Raw genomic sequence first — 19260 nt, 5'->3', positions numbered from 1 at the left:
GGGGGGGGGGGGTGTAAGTGTGGGGAGTTGAACACATTTCATTAAGTTCAAATAGAATGCAAGGAAGAAGTATTACAAGAGTCTAAAAAAAGAGAGGTAGATACAAAGGGGGAGGGTGTGATTCCCAAAAATCAAAAGATCGGTGGGAAGATGCATGCGAAGCAAAGCAATCTACCACCACATTACCCTATCTATCTATATGAACAAAACTAATGGATCTGAATCTCATACAGAGGAGTTTACAATCCTTGATAAGAGGAGCAATTCTCTATGGAGGCTCAGAGTCTGAATCTTGGAGGAGGTTAATTATAAGTTTCGAATCACCTTCTAGAATAACATGATCAAGACAAAAATTAATAGCATACTGGAGGATAAATTTTGCAGCATAGGCCTCGGCAACATTGGCATATGTGATCCCAATATACTGAGAAAAACCAAAAATAAACCTTCCATCATAGTCTCTGCATATACCACCTGAACCGGCGTGACCTGGGCTTCCCAAGCAAGAACCATCAAAATTTAATTTGAAAATAAGAGGAGGTGGTGGTATCCATGAGATATGAATAGAACTTCGAATTGCATCAATGTGGTTGAATCCTTTAAAATACTCAAAAGCCATTAACTTACTTTTCAAAACCACTGTGGATGGATTAGCTCTCTCATTGGAATAAAAAGCTACATTAAAGGATAGCCATAAATTCCACAGAGTTGTGGTTGTATATGCACAGATCCAATCATGATTATAAGGATGAAGGTGAGGGTTAAACAAATTGTTGAACCAGTCCTTAATGGAAAGATTAATATTTAGAAGAACATGAATATTTGTGAGACTCCAAACTACCTTAGAGAAAGGACAAGAAACAAATATATGCATGGTATCAACAGCAGAAAATTGACAAAAGGGATAAGTTGTATGAATATTAACACCACGCTCCTTTAGAATTAAAGGATGAGGAACAGAATCAAGAAGGAGCTTCCACATAAAGGATCTAATTTTTGGGGCACATTTCAAATGACATATCTTCAGCCAAAGAGGATAAATAACTTGGTCTTCTTGAGAAAATGAGAGTTTATAAGCAGAAGCAATAGTGAATTTTCTAGAAGCTGTTAGATACTAGATATATTCATCATCAGTCTCCTGCATAGGGATTGGTATAGAAAGAATACATTCCTTCATTTCTTATTTTTTTGTTCATTTTCGGCTCTGCCCACGCGTACTTTCTCAGAGAAGGTTTTTCCTTGTGAGCTCTAGGCCATGCAATTCATCCATCTACTTTGTTGTCACTAATTAAAAGCTTATTCTAGCTGGTGATGAGTGATCATAAATGTATTACAACAATAACTTAACTTTTCCTAACTAAATGGAGTTGACTACATGGATCCTTCAAAGAATAAGATGTAAGGAAGAAACAAGAAAAAGGGAGAGATAGACAAAAGAAACAAGGCAGTGCAACAATTCTCGGTCATCCCACCTAAACGCAATTGACTGTATGGATCGTTGCCCTCCAAACAACTCTATTTGATGTCATAGTAGGGTCAAATCCCTAGTTTTTGCATATCATTTCTTACCAACTCATCAATGGTTATTTTAAGCTTGCCCCTAGCCTTTCTAGCTCCTTCTCATTGGTTGTTAGATCCTTTAGGGTTTTATAACTGACCATAATTGGTTCTCATATAGACAACTAGAACATGATATCAAACTTAAAACACAAATGATTAGATCAAAACATATGATTGATTTATACCTTTCACTTAGTATGCCGACGATATTCGATATCGATTACTCCAATGTCCCTCTCTAGGCTATGGATCTTCTATAGCCCCTTAGACCTCCGTGGTTCTCTCACTTCAGTGGTAGAGTGGAAAAAAATGAATAATAGTTATAGAGACCCAAAACCTAGTATTTATAATATTGTTCTATGCCCAAAACCCTAAACCACAATAGGTTGGGCCAGCATATCCCTAAAATTTAGAGTGGACCAAATTGGTTCATGTAACTTGACTCTCACCCATTTAATCAACCTAAATAATTAATTAAATCCATAAATTCAATATTGATCAATCCTCCTTACTGGAGCATTCCAAGGCCTCCGTAGAACATGCACATACCAACTTAAATGGCATTATTAGGGCTTGTCCTGAATTAGAGCTACTCCCAACTCAGGCCTTACCTTGTTATTAGGATTTCAAATGTAACCACAAGCATACTGATCAGTGTAGCTACGGGTCGAACAAAGGGAGAGTAGCCACTTTATTTTTTACTTCTTTTAATAATGCAAAAGTGAACTGGTTAATGATTGTGATCTAATTCTAACTACCGTCCTAAACATATGTATCTAAAATAACGTCTTAATCATTCGTCATCTAAGAATTTAAATACGCAAGCCACGCAATTAAAATTAAATGAATAAATAACTAAAAATAAATAACCCACGCAATTAAAAAACAATGAAGAAAAAAATGCTAAAATAAAAATAAAGTAAAAGAAAGGGGATAAAACTAGAAAGAGACTCACAAGTAGATTTCTCTACTTAGCTCGAGGGATGCATCATAATATGAGTTTTTCTACTTGACCAGAGAGTCCTTCTGACAAGGGTTAAGCTTTAGGGAAAGGGAGACAATTAAAATAAAAATAATAAAATGATGGTTCTAAGGCTAGGAGGGGAAAAACCAACACATACACTAGCCATGAACTTAGGGGAAAAAGGAAAGCAATAATGTAATGATTGAAATTAAAATCCTAAATTAAGAAAGAAGGGTAATCAGAAGAGAGAATGAGAGGGGGATGAGAAGACTACTGAAGGAGCCTACTTACTTAAATTTCAACTCTTAAACTGAAAACTTGATTGATTTGAGATACTACCAGTACTAAAAACTAGATTTGGAATAAACCAAATCTGAAATTTTTAGTATTAGAAAAAACAAATTTGAAGAAAAAAATTGAACTTGAAAGACATGCTTCATAGCTTGTTCTTATCACCTAGAACTAAGTCTAGAACTAGAACTTGAAAATTACAACTTTAATTGCTTAAACAATAAAAATAAAAGACTGAATCAAAGACAAAAGTGTTTGCATTAATTGAATAAAAAGAACTTACAAAAATGTTTAAAGCATAAATCTAGAACTAGAGCTAGAGAAAGAGAAAACTAGAGAAAGAGATAGAGCAACTAAAAAAAAAACCCTAGAAGAAGAATGAAGTGTCTCCCCTCCTCTTACATGAGTTGTATTTATAAGGAATGAGAAGGTAAGGTAAAAAATTTCTCTTTCCTAAAAGGGAAAAAAACACAATTAGTAGATGAGATCTTTTGAGATAAAAAGTGTTAAGGTGGAGGAGAGAGAAGAGATAAATAAACTTGGAGAAATTTTTTATAATTTTTTGCTTATTTTTTTTTTATTTTTCTTAATTTATTTTTCTCTTCTTTTTCTCCCTCTCTTCAAATCTTGCGCACAACCCTTGTTGGCCAATTTTTTTCTTTCCCTTGGATGATTTTCCTTCTTGCTTTGTGTGATTTGGACAATCTTCTCATGATGATGTGGAGGAGAGAGAAGATTTGGACAAGATTTATTTCTTCTTTTTTTTTTTTTCCTTCCACGATATTTCTTGCTTCTAATTTGATGTGGAAATCCCCTTCATGCCCTTAGTGCTTTTAAGTGAGTGAAAACAAGAAACCTTCAACAAAATTCTTCAAAAAAAGATAATCATAAGATTCAAACTTGAGACATCCTGTTGGAATTTTGCACATCATAGCTCACCAATTACACTAGGTAGTTATTGTTGGAGAAATATGATACCCAATAATACTTATAGCCTTTAAAATACAAAACCCACAAAAAGAGAGTAAAAATCCAAGGTAACTCCATTCTAAATATATAAAATGCATGTTTTACTACCCTATATTTCACACATAAATGTACTCATCACTTGCCATTCCTCACTCTATCTCTCCTAGTTTTGCCATCTCAATGTCTTTATCTCTGCTAATTCGATTTCTATATGTTACACTTCTTAGACCAACATTCTGCCCCATACAATATAGTCGGTTTTACGACTATCCTATAAAACTTCCCTTTGAGCTTGAGAGGAATACATCAATCACAAAACACTCCAGATGCACATCTCTACTTTATCCATTTTGCTTTAATTATATGAGAAACATTATCATCTATCTCATTATTCTTGTTTAAATATATAAAACAGTCACTTTGTGGGATCTTTCTCTCCTCAAATTTCATCCCTTCGATACCAATCATTGAACTACTAAAGTTACACACCATATACTCTATCTTTATTCTACTTATCTTGAGACCTCTTGATTCTAAGGTAGATCTCTATAACTCCAACTTATCATTAATCTTTGCCACTGTCTCATCCACTAAAACGATATCATGGGCAAAAAATGTACACCACATAACCTTCCCTTGAATGTTCTTGGCTAAATTATCCATGAAAGGCATAAACAGATAGATACTTAAAGTGGATTCCTGATGTACAACCCAATGGTAATTAGAAACTCACTACCACAATCTCACACTAATCAACACATCTTTATACATGTCTTTAATTATGTCTATATAGATTTTAAACACATCTTTCTTCTCCAATGCATGCTAGATTAGCTCTTTGGGGACTTTGTCGTAGGCATTTTCTAGGTCGATAAATTTTATATGGAGATCCTTTTTGTAGATTCTTAATTTTTCCATAAGCTTCCGTAGAGAGTAAATTGCTTTTGTCGTGGGTCTCCCAGCATAAAACCAAATTGGGTCCTTGAGAATCCTTTTCTTAAGCAGACTTCGATGACCTACTCCCACAATTTCATTGTATGACTCATAAGTTTTACACCTCTATAGTTATTACAGCTTTATATATCCCCTTTATTTTTGTAAACTGGGACTATAATACTTCTCCTTCATTCACCAAGCATCATTCTCGTGCTCATAATCTTGTTAAACAACCTGCCCAGACAACCCCATAAACTCCCAAACCCTTCCACACTTCAATTAGTAACTCATCTGGGGCATGGTGTCTTACCTACTTTCATCTTTCTCAGGGCTTCTATAACCTCAATCACTCCTCTCTTTCGAACATATCTATGATGAGTAATGTTATGATGTATATATTACCAAAAAAAAAATGTTATGATGTATACTCACATTACTTTTCCATGAGTTGTCTCCATTTAGTAAAACACAAAAATACTCAATCTATCTCATATTAATGTCTTCATCCTTTACAAGTACTCTACTATCATCACTCAAAATCTTTGTTCTTCCTGTCTCATATTTTAGCTATTTTATAAATAGTTTTTTCCTTCATTAGTGTTTAGATTGTTGTACAAGTCCTCTATTTCTTCGCCTGAGATTTCTCGACAATCTTTCTTGCCTCATTTCTAGCAACCTTATACCTCTCTTGATCTTCAATGTCCCTAGTTGTCAAATCTTAAAATTGTCTTTCTTAATCTTAAAGGATGCTTGCACTTCCTCATCCCACCACAAAGTCTTTCTAGAGGCTAACCGAGTACCCTTAGACATCCCTAAAACCTCTTTAACAAATTTCTTAATGCAATCCGACATCTCATTCCAGATTATGCTGGAATCTTCTTAGAAATCCCACTTTTCCTATTTCACCACTTTATCGGTAAAAGAGCCCAATGAATTCCCCTTTCAATCTCCACCACCTTACCCTGGGGTATATAGGTTTCCTTGGCTTACGCTTCAGCTGGGGATACTTATGCGGATTAAATTCAATTTTTGACCATTCGTTTACTCTCTAACTTGTGTAATCCAAACCTTCCTTCCTCCCCCACAATAAATACGATTTGCTCTTAATCCATCATTTTAAGTTGTCTTAGCTTTTTTTCTCATTCTCTAGAACCTGTTTAAACTATAAGAACCCTCAAATCATTAATTGACTATTTAATCGGATCGGATAATTATTTTTTTTGATAATTCGAATTTCAATTGGAATACCCTTTGATCGGATACAAATGCAGAAAATCAAATTTTAGCTATCTATTTACCTCCCTATCAGCAATCTATGTTGAGATGTTAAACTCTCTTTAGGTATAACCTTACAAACAACAACAATCTGTAGAGCCTTTTTGTTAGGAAGAAGTTGATTTGCTTAGTATGTTGCCCACTTTTGTAGGTAATCGAATGCTCTTCTCTCTTAACGAATAAGGTGTTCTTAATAAATAGGTCATAGGTTGTTGCAAAGCTTAAAACTAAGGTCCCCTCCTCATTCCTCTCCCCAATTTCATATCCTCCATAAACTTCTTCATAGCCTCTCCTTTCCCTACCAGTGACCATTCATGTCCCCTCCCAGAAAAAAAATTTCCTCCGAACCAAAGCCGTGCACTTTCATCTGACCCTGCTTGGGGTGTATACATGCTAATTATGTTCACAACCACATTTTCTAACACAAGCTTTATATATAAAATTCTATCTCCTGCTCTTTTGACATCAACAACATCGTTCTAAAACTCTCAACCCAGCCCACTAACTAACTTACTAGGACCACAAAACGCAGAAAAGAGAGCAAGCTTGAGAGATTATAAATCCCTTTCCTACCATTCTCCACTTTCATTAATCTATTCCTTCTTCTTCTTTCCATTTACACTTTTCTTCTCCCCCCCCCCCTTTCCCTTTCCCTTTCCCTTTCCCTTTCCCCCCTTCTCACCTCTCTACTTGGTTCTAGGGTGTTGTCCCTATCCGTCCCATTGGTTAGCAAGTGGATCCCTCGTCGTCGTTGAATCTTTCATCTCTATCCTCTATCCACTAAACAACTAAAAAGTCAGAGACACCTTTTCCCCTTCTCACCTTTTTTCCTCCCTTGGAGAACGGTTCAACAAATCTTATCCTATCACTTTTAACTTTTCTCCCATATCCATTGTGGAAAACTTCCACCAGTGACCTTCTCTCTCACTCATATCTCACCTATGACAACCCAAAACCCTAACCTTTTACCCTCCCAAAAATCACCCACTTGACACCTTTCCCCCCATGCCATGTTGGTTCCTCTAGGAAAATCTGAAGGACTTCAATCATAGTCTCTGCATCTTCTACTAGGCATCATCTTGCCCACCCTAAACCTAGAGTTGTATTAGGGAGCTCCCTCCCTTGATCTCTTTGTTGATCTCCTCGCCATGGCGTCTTTGTTGATCTCCTCACCACTCGACACCTTTCCACCCCACGACTTGTTGGTTCCTTTAGGAAAATCTCAAGTACTTCAACTATGGCCTCTGCATCTTCTACTAAGCATCCTCTTGCCCACCCTAAACCTAGAGTTGTATTGGGGAGCTAACTCCCTTTATGTCTTTGTTGATCTCCTCACCAGACCATGCTCTCCCTCCTCCACCTCCCTATTTGGAACCATTGTTAACTTGCCGAACCCTTTCAAGGAGTGTCTCTGTTATCTTGGTATCTATTTGGGATCCAAGGTTGTTGCTTCAAAAATGGGCCATTCTTTATGGATTTCATCTCTAAGGAAGCTCAAAATGTTGTCTTCTCCTTCTCACCATGGTGGTTTGAAAAAATCCCTCATACACATTGGTCTTCATGCCACTGACTCAGCTTTGTCAAAAAAGGAAATGGAATTTAGTCTCAAACAACCAAATGTTGCATTAACTTTTAATATAATATTCTCACGACTATTTCATGTGTAGGAAAAAGTTCTTAATTTCAACCTTAATTTTGCTGACTGGGACTTGGACACAGGATAGTGAGAATCAAAATTTTCCTAAAGATAAAAAGATCAATTTGCCTCAATTCAAAAGTGAATCTCCCTTATGGCTTATCAAAGTAGTTAGAGTTATACCCTAACTCAACCTTATCTCTGCTATCACGAAGGAGTTCTATTGGACACCAACTCTCTCTCTCTCTCTCTCTCTCTCTCTCTCACAAGGACTCCTACCTAACTACCACTCTACTTATACACAAACTCTATCCCAAACATAGAGATTGACCTGCACTCTAATTCTATCACATGGGATAATAGAGTTGGAGTATAACTCCCACATGTGATATAGAATCCTAGTCCACTACTCACATGTGATATAGAGCCTTAGTCCACTACTCACATGTGATATAGGATCCTTCTATACTGCACTCTTTGTAATCTCTATATAAAGATGTATTGTACAAGCAAGACTATCAATGAAATACAATCACCTTAACATGAATTTGCTGCTGTCATTAAATTCCAAATATGATCTTGAATCCATTTATTGCAATCATGGTCGTATATGCCACAAATTCAAATGTTTCCCTTCACTTAAAGATCCTACCAACAACTATCCTAACTGGAGCCATTTCCAATCTACAATCACTAAACCATTCTTGTCAACTGTTGTCAGGTAACATGTGCGCCATTTGTGCACAAGAGGGTAGATGTTGACATGGATATTGTTATCTCAACTCAGGGGCTCTTTGTCCCTAACTCCCCTTTTCTTTCTGACCCATTCTGGTCTTAGCAGCAATTCTCTATAGACCCAAAGGACCTTTTTTCTTAGCCCCTACTCCTACCCCCTTTATCATAGATTTTATAATTGATATGTTGTCTGACCTCCCAAATCAGTCTCATGAACCGTACTCTATCATATTGGACTTTCTTGGGACTCTGTTACCATTTGGAATGTATGCTAACTCAAGCATTCCACCCCAATAGGCATCATACATTGAGGCACTCTAATGTTCCTTTGTAATATCTCCTACCCTTACTCATCAATCCACAAACACAACCACCTCCATCGTAGTTTCCCCATTGTTCAATTTACTAAGGCCAAGAAAGTAACAATCCACTAGTACTTATTCAATACACCTGATTCGGATCCACCTTGCAACCACAAACTCCCCTTCAGCATGCTAATGAGTTGATGCAAAGATCTAAAAAGTGAAGTCGTACATTTCTCTCAGAGGATCCAATAGTTGATACAATTTGCGACTTGATTTTTGATGCCCTATTCCATTGTGACTACCCTTGCTTCCTCCTCCACCAGATCGTTGATCGATTTAATGAGAAGGGCACCAATGCGGACCACTAGAATCACTTGGACATATCGTATACACATGGCATCATCTCCACTGGTGATTCTGAGAATGGGAGAGTAAGGGTGACAACTCGACAGAACTGGATAAATGTACTTTGTTCTTTTCATCCATATTCTATTATTTCTCTATTGTTTTCTACATCCTGCTTAGCCTCATCACGCCTTGGTTTCATTTAGAAAGAAAATATATTGCTATAAATTTTATCCCAAGGTAGTTTCTTTGCCCCTTGTTCTAGAAATTCTGTTATCCTAGTTGATATCATGTTGTCGTGATTATTTATTTCAATCATATTAGCATATCTTGTGTTACTTTAGTTTATCCATTTCTCTATATTCTTTATCCATTTATCTTAGGATCTTGTTTGATGATGCCATTACTTATGCTCTTTTCTTCCACTTTTTTATTTGTTTTTGCTATCTTTATTCACTAACAATGAAACTATTGCATTGGAATTTCCTTGGGCTTCATAGTTTACTCACAAAAAATTGTCTTGCGACTCACATAAAAAAGGAAAAACTTGATATTATTTTGTGTGAAACCAAAATATCTAATCATGCCTCCTTTAAGCCATTTGTTGTCAAGAAAATTTCATCACCCCTCATTACATTTAATAGTGGAGTCTCAATAGCAAAAAAAAAAAAAAAAGGAGGGCTATGGGTTCTTTCTTCCAATACCATTAAGGCTCATAACATTTTTGTTGGGTCTTTTTTCATATCCGTGGAAATCGACAGCACTCCCTCCATCTTGAACAAGTGGATTCTTGTGTGTTTATATGCCTTTCCCCACCTGCAGTTTAGAAAGGATTGCTCGCTTGAATTACATTCCTTTCTCTACTCTATTTCATCAGTGTATGTTTTCCTAATTGGTGATTTCAATGAAATCCTTTCCCAATCTGACAAGATTGGGGGATCTCCTTTCAAGAATTCCCCATATTCCAGTGCCCTTCACTCTTTGCTCTCTTCTTTCACTCTGGAGGAAATTAAGCTCTATAGGAACCCCTTTACTTGGTCCAATAGGCAAAAGCCCCCACATCTCATCAAAGAATACCTTGATTGCTCCTTTGTTAATACCTCTGGGTTCACTCTTTATCCCTATGCTTACCTCTCCAAATTACCTTCAACTGGTTCTGATCATAATCCTATCATCTTACATGCCACCCACCATAAAAAAACTTTCAAGAGACTCTTTCACTATCAGGATGCATGGTCATCACACCCTGAGTTCCTTCCCTTCTGCCATGAAAAATGGAACTCTTTTGGACAGTATAACCTTATTTCCAAAATCACTTTTTAAAGTAAAATCTTGACCAGATGGAACTCTAATGTCTTTGGCCATATAGAGAACCTCAAATCCTCTTACCTCAATAATATGCTTCACCTGGAAAACAAATCCTCTCCATCTTTTGATGAATTGGCTAACCTCTCTTCCAAATTGGAATGGATTCTTGAGGCTTAATAAAAGTTTTGGTATAAAAAATCTAAGCATATATATATATATATATATCATTGAAGGGGACTGCAATACCAAATTCTATCATATTGTTACTAAGGTCAACTTTAGAAGGAGAAGTATAGACTTCATTACATCCACATCTGGAGAAAGGCTAAATGACCATCAACTTATGACCAAAGACTTTGCCCTTTTTCTCTCCAATCTTTTCATACGTCCAACTCCCTTGACCCCTCCTTTTTCGAATGCCTATCCCCCCCCCAACAATCTTGATACCACATCTCTTTCCTAGATACCCTCTTTTGATGAGATACACAACATTGTGTTCTCTTTTGTTGCTTACAAACCACCTGGTCTTGATGGTTTCCAAGGTTTTTTTTTTTTTTTTCCAAAAATTTTGTGACCAGATTAATGAGGATGTTTGTAATTTTAACTATCTGTCCCAACTAATACTATTTGTGACGGAAAATAAACCATTGTAATTATATCACAGTAGCGATAGAAATATACCGTCCCAAATTTCATGATAACAATATATCTGTCCCAACTGATAAAGATATAGGGACAGAACTATATTTGTCCCAATTAAGTTTAATTGCAAAGGAAAATAATCCGTCGTAAATTCAATGACAATAGAGATGAAAGTATACTGTCCCAAACTTCGTGACGACGCATGTCCATCCCGATTGATAAATATTTAGTGACATACTTGTATCTGTCCTTAAATGGGTTCTTTAGAGACAGAATTACATCTGTTGCGAAAAAGTATCTCGAATGCCCATTTTTCTTGTAGTGTTTGTTACTACATTCTTCAGAGATACTCTTCTTCCCCTCAGGTGTCAACCACACCCTTATTTTTCTTATACCTAAAAGGACCACTCTGCCCTTGTTGGGGATTTTTAGCTTATTAACCTCTGCAACGTCACTTACAAAATCATTGCAAGAACTATTAGACTGAAGAACCACCTCATCATTTCATCTCCCTATTCGAGGCTAACTTTGTGCCTAATGGACAAATGTCAGATAATATTGTCATTGCACTTGAAATATTCCATTCTCTTCAAAGGAAAAAAAAAGAAGGCAAAAGTGGGTTTGTGACCATCAAATTGGACATGGCTGTGATACCTTGGTCTAACACAGTTCTGGTTTTTGCTGTTTAGAGGAGCTGGAAGTGAGAAGCACCTCTAAAGGTTCGTTAGCAGTGGTGGAGTTTTTGGAAGCCAAGGATGACCCCACTTGCTAGTGCACCTCCTGCAAAATTTACTGGAAAACCTTCCATGAGTAATGGGATCAAAGGTAAGAATTTATGGCATACTATTTACGGGGCTTTGACACAGAGGGCGGACAACTAGGACAGTTCAGTAACCCACTAGCAGGTCATAACCCAGTACATAGGGGTTTTTATACTGTCTATGTTGTACCTAATAGGTCAAATTACAGTGGGGTCCACCAATGGGAATTAAAAATTGAAGTGATTTCAATTTTAAGATAGTTTAGCCAAATATGTCCTAAGGCCTATATTGGGCTGTAGTATAAAAGGGCATATTCAGTTACTGGTCATCATTTAACTACCAAATTCTGCTGGAACAGCAAGGAGAGAAAGAGGAGAAGACGAAAAAGAAGACAAAAGGAAGGGAGCAAGCCTTAGCATTTTGGGACTCACTTATTCAATCTATAGTGTAGATGAGTGTATTCTTCTCACATAGAAATGAATTCTCCCTGAATTTCTTGGTAGTTTTTTAGGTTTTAGTTGCATGAAGAAATTGAACTCAACTATGAATTCCCAAAGATGAATTGCAGCCCAAGTTGCTAAAATTGGCATTTCATAGTGGGTTCAGAGGCGGTTCAGAGACCCATACCCACTCTGACCCATCTCTGTGAGCCCCAAAACTTGGAGTTTTGACCATGCATGTTAGGATTGTAGCAAATTAGAGTTGGGAATGGTAAATCTATGCAGAATATTTGGGGTTTTATGCATACAATGGTTTCTTGCTGAATTTTTTTAAGAAAAGTATGTAAGACACTTTCCAAATTGTCTTTGGTTCCTCCATTTTTGCCCCATTAAGTTTAATTGGGACTAGAGCATAGTCAATCCATATTTCCTAACATTTTCTAGCTTTAGATCAATGGATAAATTTTGGGGAAAGCCCAGGCTTATAGCTTAGCAAACCTAAGTTGCTGAATTTTGGATGAGAATTGGGTAAATTCCTCAATTCTCTTTCTTCTCCATGTAATTCTTCTAAATTGGACTCAATTGGAGCTGGAATACGGTGCAACCATGATTCTTAGGGCTTCCCACCTCCAAAATAGTCATTATAAATGATAGGAAGCTCAGGATAAGAGCTGAGTTCATGTATGCATTCAAAAATTTGAAAAAATCTCAGCCAAACTGTCACTGGGACTGATTGTATGTTGTAATTGGGAAGTTAATTGTATAAAATTGAACCCTATTAGATGTCTTAGGGTCCTCTTATATTACTCAGAGCTGAGGTCAAGTGCGACGTACTCAGCCAAAGCAGATCAGCCACAGTAAGGCTGGTTGTATTTAAGCAGAAAATTCTGTAGAAACAAGCTCACTGGCAGGGGCCTACACCTAGTCGATGGCTCTGTAAGCCACCTGCCCATGAGGTGACTGCAAAACTTCTGTGGCCTCTATTTTTCCAGCCAATGCCCTACCCACCAATGTGTATTGTCACTTGTCGGTGACCCATGTTTGGCCTAGTAAAGGGGGTCAGTATGTGGGGTCTCCTCGTGTGGAAAGAAGGTCAGTCTATGACCCAGTACATGTCAGATCAGGTCTGTATAGAGGCTATATAGAGGGATAGGATTAATGATTTATGTATATATATAGAGGGATAGGGTTAATGATTTATATATATATATATATACATGATGATAGGGTGTTATTTTATATGCCATTAAATAGAGATTAAATTAGCGAGCGAGGATACGCATATTTCGGGGATTCACCGAGCATATTGATTAGGTTACTAAGGTGATTAGGGGTTGATTTATTTTACAGAGTGTTTCCCATTTTTCATTATGTGCAGTGATTAATTGATGTACCTTGTTCCTATAATTGCTATCTTGTGAATGAAATTTTATGAGATTGTGAATTTGGTTTACTTGTGGACTGTGGAGGTGAGAAATGTGAGATGGGACATGGTGAGGGGGATTTTGGGATTTCGGCACCGTGTGCCTAGTGATTGTGATTATCTTGTGTGATGGATGGTGGATAGACAACATCACTTAGATTGCATTTGGGCTAGCATATCACAAACCCGGTTGCTACAACCCCTTGTCTCTAAGTGATACTTTATATTACAGTTATCCAGATGAAAGTACATATATATATATATATATACACTTTTCTCAAAAAAATATTTACACAAAAAGTATAACTTCTCACAAAGTAACTATATACAATTATATACATTCGAGTGCTCTCACACAGATAATATATACACAAAAAAGGAAATGTCATGAGAAATCTCTACTCCTCAGAAGTACTGGCCTCCGTAGGCACAATCCTTAGAGTCACAATCGGGTCTATGGTTGACCTCATCCTCTGAAAATAGTCCAAGTGATCCAGGGTCACTATCTCATAAGTAGAGTAGGAAGTTGGCAAATACTAGCCTCGTCATCTAGAAAAGTAAATAAGAGAGGTGAGCACATCATGCTCAGTGAGGGGTGGGGGCAAGCAAGCACACGCAATACAAATGATGCAATACATGTTCCTCCACATTTTTAAATGATGCTCATAGATTCATTTAATATTACACTACTTCCTAATCCATTACTAGGTATGATAATAAAGGGTATAGTGCTACGTAACGTAGGTGTTATTCCTTACCCTGTATGTTGGGCCTCAGGAATACAAGCTCGTTGCAGGCAGGAGTCAACCAGTCCTAGAAAGTAACCTCGATCTCTCAGCTAACCCCTAGGTTAGTAACCCTAGGTAGTCAGGCATATAGTACATCGTATCCTGCTGCAATCTGTCTCTAGGTACAGTATGGCATACCATAGAAGTGTACTATTGATTAAGCAACCACGAGTCGGGATTAGTTAGTACCTATCCCCCTATTGACAAGGGGTTGTAGCACTCAGGTGGTGATATCCTAATCCACAATGTCTATATTATGCACAATCAACATACACCACTCATATTAACACAATATATACTAGGCACTCATCAGTGTCCCAACTCATTTGTCTTACTTGTCTCAGTTTTTCTGTCCACAAACCAATATCAACACAAGTAATAATTATATGTACACATCATATGAATGAGTCACATATAAGATTATATCTAACAAAACACTCCGTAAAATAAGTCAGGGCACCCAATCACTTGGTATTCAATTCTAGCAAGTTCACTTCTTGGGTTCAAGAAAATTTCCTCATTATCACTTATGTTCCCTATTTCAAAATATAATTGAATCATTTGATACATAACAAATTCCTACTTCTATCCACTTGTTTAAATTATGACATTCCCATTCCCAATCTGTACAGGTTTTTATTTGTTCTTCCCAATGTATATGTATTGATTCCCTAAATCTCCTCTATAGTGGAATTGGGTGTAGAGAATTATTATTAGATCCTCATTGGGTGAAGGAGTTTCATCCATACTTACAGCCCTCGAGGTCACATGAAATTCCAAGCATTGAAACTATAGTCATAAGTTATGTTTCTCATTCATTCTTATATATTCAAATCCAAACTTATGTCCAAAGGTCTGCTAACCTATTACACAACTTATCTGGCTTTTGGAACCCTAACCAGTGTGTTACCTGGGTCAAAACCAGTTGGCCAGTCAGAACCCACCAGTTCTCCTTCATTTTGCAGAATCTGATTATGCCACGTTGTACTCTATTGCTTAGGTTATTGTTGGGCTAAATTAGGCCTATTTCCCCTTTCTGGAATCTGATCTGACATACTCAGGTAGGAGGAGTCTGGTTAAATTTCTCAATGACCCATATCTGGGTTTCCAATTGTTTATTTTAGGTTTCTACCATTAAGTTCTAGAGGAATTTTAAGGTTAAATCTCAATTTAGGGAATTTTGTGGAATTTAATCTATTTTCTCTAAATTGATCATTGAACTGTGATTGAGTATAGATACTGGCAGCCTTATACATATGATTTCAACCCAATTTAGACTCAGAACATAATATTTAAATGATTTAATTGGTAATGGAATTCCAATTCTAATAACCATTAAAATTCTGCTCTAAGGTAATTCTACTTAATTGATTTCAATTCCCATCCCACTTTCACCTATTACATTTGAAATCTTAGGAACCCTAGATTCCAGGGTTTGCAGGGACAAAATTTTAGCCAATTGGATCCCTGAAACCTTCCCTGGGATGGGGTTTTCCTCACTGGGTAACAATACCCTGTACAGGATTTCCCTAGCTGTCTTTAATTGGCCACCAACCTAACCTTAGCTACCTTATCCATATAAAATTACCTCCCTACCTTTAATATAGCAGTTGATTTACTCACTTGGATGCAGATTTATCCAGCAAGAGTCTGGGATAGGTGAGTTTTCTCTTAATCTCCTTCTCTTTTCTCTCCTTTTCTTAATACTATTAACAGTAACCCACGACCTTAAGGGGTGAAATACTACCCTAGCATTCATTTATATGGCACCCCCTAATGAACTTTGGCTGGGCCCTAGAATTAATTATACACACACACACAAAAAATATATATATATATATATATTTATAACACCTAATTAATCCATTGATAATTAAATTTCTAAAATATTTCCTTGGTTATTTCTAACATTTTAATATACCATCTCATCCCTTATTTAGGGTTATTTACATAGGGGCAGAATGGGGATTTGCACAGTAGGGGTGTGGGGCCCATAGTGCAAAAAACAAAAAAAAATTGTAATCTGTTAGGCAAAGTGGCTGGCCAGTTTGTACCCGCTGATTTGGCCAATTTTAGTCCCCTCTTTGGCTTGTCATCCTTCCCCTCTGTATCTACTCTATTATAATTAAAATTACCCATTTGCCCACACCTTCTGGTGATCTCCCCAACAATGTTGGCAGGCTGAACAAGAACAAGTGGGATCATCTTTGCCTTCTTGGCATTCCACTACTGTCAACCAAGCCAGCATTGGCTTTCTCTGCACTGTACCCTTGTTTGTTCATAGGTAGAGGTGAAATCAAATTAGGGTGTTACATACAAACCACTAAAGAAGAAATCAATGTAAGTCCCTTGCCATTGAAGGGATACACAAACCCCAGTAGTGAAATGCACCAAGATATGGCACATACTTGCACATGCCCTAGGAACCCTCTACACAACATGGTGAAATTGTCCAAACTTAATTGGGCACAATTGACCCACACCAGTAGAAGCATTGTGATAAAATAGGTTATTTGGCCATGGGGGCCTGGGCCTACGCATCCGTGCACCTTAGACCACCTCCAATAATTGATACAACCTATCAATGAATGGATTAATATGTTAGATCACACTGAGGTGGGGCCAATAATTTTGATTTGAGGAATTAACCTAGCAATGGGTGAAAACCCATATATTTTCCAAACAAGCCTCAATAAACTTAAGTTATCATATAAAGAGTTATTAGAAAAACCCACTTGTTTCTCTAACAAGTCTCAGTAAACTTAAGTTGCCATCTAATGAGTTATTAGAAAAACCCATTATTTCCCCAAAAAACCCCTAATTCACTTAAGTTACTATAAATAACTTGTTCATTCATTTCATTTCTACCAAACTAAAAGCAAGAGAAGAAAGAAAGGAGAAGAAGAAGAATAACAAAGGAAGCAAGGGAGAAGGAAGAGGAAGGAAGCAAGGGAGATCACCTCTACTCACCCTACAACATTGGTGAGTTACTCTCTCTCTCTCTCTCTCTCTCTTACCCCATTTTCTTCACTCAAGCTAAATTAGAAACCTCACCAAAATCCCCTCTACCCACCCACTCAATCTATAAATTGAGTTGGAGATTTTGTATAGGAGACCTAATATAGCTAACTAAGCCACTCATCATTGAGAATGGAGACCTCCCACATGAAAAGCCCCAATTTACAACCCAAAACCCTTGAATTTAGATAATTGGTCAAATTCCATTTAATCACCCATCCTAACCTAATCTTATGTTGGGGGAAAATGTAATAAACCTAAAACAGGAGATTAAAATGAATTTGGATACCTCCTACATGAAACCCCATCTTGAACCCCCAAATTAGACAATCTAAACCCTAGATTTGGGAAATTGACTAAACATTCATAATCTACCATTTGAACCTAACTATATATTGGGGAAATGATGTAATACACCTAGAATAAGGGATTTGGTGTGATCATAAATGAAATTGGAGAACAATGCATGAAAACTCCAATTTGAATTCCTAAAATTTAGTAACCTAAACCCTAAATCGGGAAAATTAGATAAACCCCTAGAATCTAAGCTTCAAAGGTGGCTAATCACATCATTCCTAAGCTAATTAGTCTGTGCATGTGTTACATGCATGAATTCTAATCCTAGAACACTAACACTAACACTAACATGTATCTACAATCTAAAATGAGCAAACCATGAGGAGGGGATGGGGTCAACATCATAAAAAGAGAATTAGGAGTATATATAGCTTAACCTAAAAAACACTTTATTTTTCCTATGAATAGAGTCGTCAAGCGGCGAGGCAACTCAACATGAGAGCGTCGACAATACATAACAAGTGGGAACACAATGTAAGTGGGTGTTGTGAACTATTTTATGGAGTGTTTAACATATTATCCATGTGTGTGCTCATGATAGTTGCATTGTAAACTAGTTACTATTTGAGTATTGAATTGTGCATATTGATGTTGATATTAGTGTTAGTGTTAGTATGTATGCGTATTGGAGTTGGTATATGTGTGTATTGGTATTTGTGTGTGTGTGTGTTGTTATTGTTGTTGATGATGATGAATGGGATGCAGGATAGCTGAAGGTTGGGTTCCAACACTATATGCCCATAGTGTGTGAGTGTGGGGTACAAGTAGCCGAAGGTTGGGTTTCGATACTGTATGCCAATAGTGTGTGTGAGTATGGTTATGTTACGATGTGTCTTTCATATTAGATTACATCTGGTTAGGAGAATAAACCTGGTGTTATAATCCTTTCCAATGGAGGGTTAAGGATTGACTAATCCTACTATCCGATGGACTAAGGTTAAGGGAATTTTCGGTGATCAAGGTGGGTGGATGTCGTTGTCGTGATAAACCTATCACCAAAGGTTGGATACCAATGTTGTCGTAAATATAGGGGATTATTAATATGGGCTTACCGGATACCGAAATAGCCACGCAGGGATCGGTACGCTCCTAATTCACAACTAGCTTATATCTTCGAGGACCGATAACGTACATTTATGATTGGGGATGCCACCTATATTGCAGTAGCACTAAAACTTAACATGATTTAGAATCTGTTGACTAGGCTTGTGTGATAACAAACATGATCATGACATTATATTTATTTTAAACGCATTCATTTGATGTTGTTGAACATCTTCTTTATCATTGTATTTCATATATGATAACGCACATTCATGACAATGGATACCGAAACCCAACATGGACTTAGAATCTGTTCACTAGGCTTGTTTGATAACAAACCGGATCATGACATTGCATTTATTTAATACACATTCATTTTTTGTGTTCCCCCCCACTGGGTTTCATGGAAGCTCACTCCATTTGTTGCCATGTTTGTAGATAGTGATCCAGAGAACCTTCTCGA

Source organism: Macadamia integrifolia, chromosome 6 (genome assembly GCF_013358625.1).
Source record: "Macadamia integrifolia cultivar HAES 741 chromosome 6, SCU_Mint_v3, whole genome shotgun sequence".
NCBI lineage: Eukaryota > Viridiplantae > Streptophyta > Magnoliopsida > Proteales > Proteaceae > Macadamia > Macadamia integrifolia.
The sequence above is the reverse complement of the archived record's forward strand: the minus strand, read 5'-3'. Positions refer to the sequence as shown.